The 7,053-nt window shown below is 37.7% G+C and overlaps 1 pseudogene; it reads right to left on the reverse strand.

Annotated features, from left to right (window-relative positions):
- Window positions 1-1,822: 1,822 nt before the first annotated feature.
- On the reverse strand, window positions 1,823-2,672 carry LOC122896897 (annotated as a pseudogene).
- Between the last annotated feature and the right edge of the window lie 4,381 nt (window positions 2,673-7,053).

Here is a 7,053-nt window from a genome sequence, read left to right on the forward strand (position 1 = left end):
TGTTATGCTCCACAAATAAGTGAAACCATATGATAATTGACTCTCTGCTTGACTTATTTCACTCAGCATAATCTCTTCCAGTCCCATCCATGTTGCTATAAAAGTTGGGTATTCATCCTTTCTGATGGAGGCATAATACTCCATAGTGTATATGGACCACATCTTCCTTATCCATTCATCTGTTGAAGGGCATCTTGGTTCTTTCCACAGTTTGACAACCATGGCCATTGCTACTATAAACATTGGGGTACAGATGGCCCTTATTTTCACTACATCTGTATCTTTGGGGTAGATACCCAGTAGTGCAATTGCAGAGTCTTTGATATTAGCCATAGTAACTTCTTTCAAGATATGTCTCCAAAGGCAAAGGAAACAAAAGTGGAAATAAACTTTTGGGACTTCATCAAAATCAAAAGCTTCTGCACAGCAAAGGAAACAGTCAAGAAAACAAAGAGGCAATCTACGGAATAGGAGAAGATATTTGCAAATGACAGTACAGACAAAAGGTTGATATCCAGGATCTACAAAGAACTCCTCAAACTCAACACACACAAAACAGATAATCATATCAAAAAATGGGCAGAAGATACGAACAGACACTTCTCCAATGAAGACATACAAATGGCTATCAGACACATGAAAAAATGTTCATCATCACTAGCCGTCAGGGAGATTCAAATTAAAACCACATTGAGATATCACCTTACACCAGTTAGAATGGCCAAAATTAGCAAGACAGGAAACAACATGTGTTGGAGGGGATGTGGAGAAAGGGGAACCCTCTTACAGTGTTGGTGGGAATGGAAGTTGGTGCAGCCGCTTTGGAGATCAGTTTGTTTTCTATAGTCAAGAGTCTTTCTTATGGTTTGCCTTCCTCTCTCTTTTTTTCTTTCCCTTATGATCATCAGTTTTGTTTCTTAAATTTCACCTATGAGTGAAATCATATGGTATTTGTTTTTCTCTGACTTATTTCGCTCAGCATAATAATCTCTAGCTCCATCCATGCCATTGCTTTTTAAAGAAGAGTTTTATTTTTTAATTTTTATTTTTTTACAAACAAAAGTTTGTATTTACAAAACTATTTACAAAAATTACTATAGGTACAGACAGCACAAATTGAGACAATTTCTTCCATTACTGTGATAGAAGCTACCAGCCTTCACTTTCAAATGAGGATTTTGTTATTTTGAGATATGACACACATTCAGTAATCTACTGCTCTTAATTAAAATGATTTTCTAAATAATTCCAGGGGCTAATTGTGATATGTACATGGGTCATTCCCTCAGCTTTTATTTGCCGAACTACCATGTACAAATCCAACACAACTGGAATGTAACAGGGTAGAGCAGCACTGAAATGAGTAATTTTTTTCCAACAGTAAATTTTAATTATTCTTTTTTTTAAATTATTCTTTAAATATTAACTTAGTGGTTTTGAATTGAAACCATGATTTTTGGTTTTAAAAAGAAAGTACAGGGGTACCTGGGTGGATCAGTCTCTTAAGTGTCTGCCTTCAGCTCAGGTTGTGATCTCAGGGTTCTGAGATCAAGCCCCACATCCAGCTCCCTGCTCAGCAGGGAATCTGCTTCTCCTTCTACTCCTAGGTCACTATCTCTGTCTCCCCCTCAAATAAATAAATAAATAAAATCTTAAAAAATTAAAAAAGAAAGTCCAGTGATTCTTAATGGGCTGCATAATTCCACTATAGCCAGAATTACCTGGCTATTTTTTTTTACAGTCTTACAATTTTTTAAGAAACATAATTCCACTTTCCAATTCTGTTTTTTTTTGTTTGTTTGTTTGTTTGTTTGTTTTTGAGAGGAAGTGAGGTAGGGGAAGGGGAAGAGACAGAGAGAGAGAATCCTAAGCAGACCCCACGCCCAGCATGTAGCCCAAAGCCAGGTTCAATCTCACAACCCTGAGCTCATGACCTGAGCTGAAATCAAAAGTCCGATGGTCAACCAATTGAGACACCCAGGTATACCTTATCATATTCAATTCTGTATGAATTTGGTTTCTTGTTTTTTTTTTTTAATCAGAATCAGTCCTACTGCTTGAGGAGTCTGTTGACATGACTTCAACATCATCTTCATTTTCCTTATTATGCCCCAGAGGTCTCAACAAGATGTGATTTGGTGGCAGCGTAGTCACTGACATGTCATTTGACTGCCATGATTTTTGTGGAGCAAGGACATCTGGCAATCTGCTTGCTGCAGGTCCATCCCCTGGTTAATGATTGTCTACACCATTAGTGGAAGGATTGTTTACTTGATCCAATAATCCACCTCTCATCTCTAAATCAGTCGGATATGGTCTATGTAGGTCCCCTGGGACCCAAGTCAGTGGAGAACACAGTTTCACTTGCACTAACGCTATGTGAATGCTTTTTCTTTTGATTCGAGTTTTTCTTTTGCTTGATAAACCCTCTAGCTAGTATTTGTTCTGCTTCCTTTAGGGTTTTTGTAGTTGCTGAATATCACCTTCTCTCTTCTCCACTTTCTTTTCTACAACTTGCATTTCATGACGGATTTTTCCCCAATTGAGTGCCAATTTCATCAGTTCTTGAAATTTCCCGTCTCTGGATATCAGTGACTCCAGGAACTGGTTTTCCTCATCAGAGGCAACAACTTTTGGTTTCTTGAAATTGCTAGCATTTCTCTAAGTTCTCTCTCTCTCTCTCTCTTTTTTAAAAGATTTTATGTATTTGACAGAGAGAGATCACAAGTAGGAAGAGAGGTAGGCAGAGAGAGAGGGGGAAGCAGGCTCCCTCCCCACTGAGCAGAAAGTCCGATGTGGGGCTTAATCCCAGGACCCTGAGATCATGACCTGAGCCGAAGGCAGAGGCTTAACCCACTGAGCCACCCAGGTGCCCCTCTCTAAGTTCTCTTGACAAGACCTTCAGGGCTTCCAGTGTAGACAGCAGCCCTCTGGCATGCTGCCACCACAGGCTGTCCCAACTGAGCCACCCAGGCGTCCCATTTTTTTTTTTTTTAAGATTTTATTTATTTGTCAGAGAGAGAGAGGGAAAGAGCGAGCACAGGCAGACAGAGTGGCAGGCAGAGACAGAGGCTCCTGCCAAGCAAGGAGCCCGATGTGGGACTCCATCCCAGGACGCTGGGATCATGACCTGAGCACAAGGCAGCTGCTTAACCAACTGAGCCACCCAGGCGTCCCAACCACAGGCTGTCCCAAAGCTGCCTCCTGGCCACTCCTTCTCTTTGTCTCCACTCCAAGTCTGCTGCTAAGCTCCCTACAGGCCTATAGCTGGAGACTTAGAGCAGTTTTAAATTCACTGCAAGAGCTGAGTGGAAGGGACAGGGAATTCCCATGTAATCCCAGCCTCCCAAACATGTACAACTTCTTTCACTATAACACTTCACACCAAAGTGCTACCCTTGTTACAATTAATAAACCTACTCATCGCTATCCCCCAAAGTCCATAATTTACATTAGGACTCACTCTTGGTCTTGAATATTCTATGGGTTTGGACAAATGTTTATTGTATCCACCATAATAATATCATAGAGAACATTTTCACTGCCCTAGAAATCATCTGTGCTCTGACTGCTCCCTCCTCTCCTTCTCTCCCAAGCTGGGGTAGCTACTGATCTTTATATTGTTTCCAGAGCTTTGCCTTTTCTACAGTCTCCTGTAGTTGGAGTCTCATGGTATGCAATTGTTTCAGGTTGGCTTCCATCACTTAATAATGTCCATTTGAGGTTGCTCCATGTCTTGCCATGTCTTGATACCTCATGTCTTTCTATTGTTTAATAATACTCTGCGGTCTGGATGCACCATGGTTTGTTTCTCATTTCACCTTCTGACAAACATCTGGGTTCCTTCTTATGAACAAAGCTGCTGTAAACATCTATAGGTAGGTAGGTTTCTGTGTGCATATATGCTTTTAACTCATTTGGAGACTATCAAGAGCATGGTTATTGGATCGTATAGTGCGAGTATGCTCTGTTATAAGAAACTGGCAATCTGTTTTCCAAAGTGGCCGTGTTATTTTGCATTCTCTCTAACAATGAATGACAGCTCCATTATTCTATTCTCACCAGCATTTGGTGTTTTGAGTGTTTTGAATTTGGTCATTCTAAAAGGTATGGAATGATATCTCACTGCTATTTTAAATTTTCAATTTCTGAATGACCTAGGACTTAAACATCTGTCATAGCTTTTGTATATTAACCTTGTATCCTGTAACCTTGTTATAATTACTTATTAGTTCTAGAAATTTTTTTTTTCTTTTTTTGGTTGATTCTTTTGGATTTTTTACAAAGGTAATTATATCCTCTGAGAACAAAGACACTTTTATTTATTCCTTCTCAATCTGTCTATATTTTATTTCATTTTCTTGTTTTCTTGCTTCAGCTATGACTTCCAGTATGGTGCTGAAAAGGAATGCGGAGAGGGGAAATCCTAGTTTTGCAAGCTTCAACTTTCACATCATTAAGGCTGACCTTCACTGTAGCTTATCTGTAGCCGTTCTGTATCTATTAAAGGAAGTTCCCCTGGACTCCTAGTTTGCTTAGAGGTTTTGCTTTTTTTGTTTGTTTGCTTTTGTTTTTTATGAATGGGTTTTGGATTTTGTCAAATGTTTTTCCTGCATATACAGATATGATCCTGTGATTTTCTTCTTTTCAGATTATTACTGTGATGACTTACATTCATTAATTTTCAAATGTTAAAAAAACTTGCATACTTGTGATAAATCCCATTTGGCTGTGATATAGAATTCTTTTTAGACATTGTAGGCTTTTTTGTTTTTGTTTTGTTTTTGTTTTTGTTTTGTCCTTTTTGTTTGAGGAATTTGTATCTGTGTTCATGAGAGATGTAAGTCTATGGCTTCCTTTTCCAGTAATGTTTCTTTCTGGTTTTCTTATCTAGGTACTGCTGTCTTCATACAGTGAGTTAAAGATATTCCTCTGCTTCTATCTTCTAGAAAAGACTATGGAGTATTGGTATAACTTCCTTCTTAAATGTGTGGTAGGATTCATCAGTGAATCCCCATGGGCCAGGTACTCCAACTTTTTTTCTTTTTTTAATAACACCTGTTCAAATTGTCTATTTCTTCTGTGTGAGTTCTGGCAGATTTTGTCTTGCAAGCAATTTCATCTGTGTTATCAAACTTGTGGGCATAGAAGCGCTTATAATATTCCTTTGCTATCATTCTCATGTCCATATGAATTATATTGATGCATTTTCTCTCATTTCTGATATTAGTAATTGTGTCCCTCTGCCCCCCCATTTTATTCCTTAGCTAGCTAGCTTGTCAATTTTATTGATCTTTTCCAAAAATGACTTTTGGGTTTTGTTGATTTTCTCTATTGATTTCCTGTTTTCAGTTTCATTGATTTCTGCTCTAATTGTTATTATTTTTTGAGCTTACATTGGATTTAATTTGTTCTTTTTTTCTCAAGTTGCTTAAGGTGAAAGCTTAGATTTTTGGTTATCTTCCTTCTTTTCAAATATATGCATTCAATCGTTCAAGCTTTCTTCCACTGCTTGTACTGTATTATACACATTTCGAAAAGTTGTATTTTGTTTTTCATTTTGGTTTTAAAAAAAAGCTTTAATCTTGCTTAGGATGTCTTCTTTAACCCATGTGTTATGTAGAAGGGTGTGGTTTAATCTCCACGTAGTTAGGAAATTCTAATGTGGTCTGACAGCAGACGTGGAGTGATTTTTATCCTTGTGTGTTTTATGGCTCGAATGTGGTCTATCTTAGTGAATGTCCCTGGGGCCGAGGAGTGTGTATTTGCTAATGTTGGATGGAGTGGCAATTGCTACCCAGGGTACCCAGCTGAACAATGCTGCTGTTGAGGTCAACCCTCACCTTGTTTTCTGCTTCTGGGTCTGTCCATGTCTGACGGAATAGAGTTAAAGTCTCATGCATAATAGTGCAATCTTTTATTTTTCCTTGCAGTTTTAGCAATTTTTGCCTCACCTATTTTTATGCTCTACTGTTAGGCACACACATATTAAGGATTATTATATATTTTTGGAGGCTTGACTACTTTAACATTATGTAATTCCCCTCTTTATTCGTGTTAACCTTTCTGTGAAGTCTGCTCCGTGTAAAATTAATATACCTACTCCTATTTTCTCTTGTTTAGTGTCAGCATGGTATATCTCTCTCCAACCTTTTACTTTTAATTTATATGTGTTTATACTTTAAGTGGGCTTCTTGTAGACCAATTTATAGTTCGGTCTTATTTTTTTCATCCAGTCTGATGGTCTCTGTATTTCAGTCAGTGTACATAGACCATCGCCATATAAAGTGATTGTTGATATAGTTGGATTGACATCTACCATGTTTGTTACCGTTTTCCATTCTTCGCACTTTGTCTTTGTTCCTATATTTGTCTTCTGCTTTTTTTTTTTTTTTGCTCTTTGTAATTTTAATTCAGCATTTTATATGGTTAGCTTTTCCCCCTTTCAGAGCAGTTATACTTCTTTCGTAACTATTCAGCAGTTGCTCTAGACTTTGCATATACATTTACGACTAACACAAATCTGCTTTCAAATAACACCAAACTGCTTCTTGGGTAGTGCAAATACCTTACAAGAACAAAATAATTCTAATCTGTCCCTCCCATTTCTTGTATAACTGCCATCAGTTTCACCTAACTGCTTTAAAGTAACCCACTTTCTGCTTACTTAAGAAGAAAACAGGACTGTTATAAAATGTCTACACACCCTTATTTTGTCTCTAAATATTTTACTTGTAGACCCCCAAAACTGGACAGAGGATTATAACTTTTTTTCCTTTACCCCCACCACCCCGTCCCTGCTTGGCTCAGAGATACTAATGGGCAATGATTTCGAAAATTCTTTTCTTAAATATTCTTAAACACTGAGTACTGGTAAATATGAATAAAGGCTCACTGATGTTTTGGCTTGAATTAACTAAAATATTTAAATTTATTAAAAATTCCCAGGAGACCCATTTGTTTTCTAAATAAAAATTCGTAGAACTTAAGCAAATCTTGGAACACTCTCAATTTAACCAGGCAAGTTTGGTTTTAGGGTGCTTTCATTCTTTC

Source organism: Neovison vison, chromosome 1, assembly GCF_020171115.1.
Source record: "Neovison vison isolate M4711 chromosome 1, ASM_NN_V1, whole genome shotgun sequence".
Taxonomy (NCBI): Eukaryota; Metazoa; Chordata; class Mammalia; order Carnivora; family Mustelidae; genus Neogale; species Neogale vison.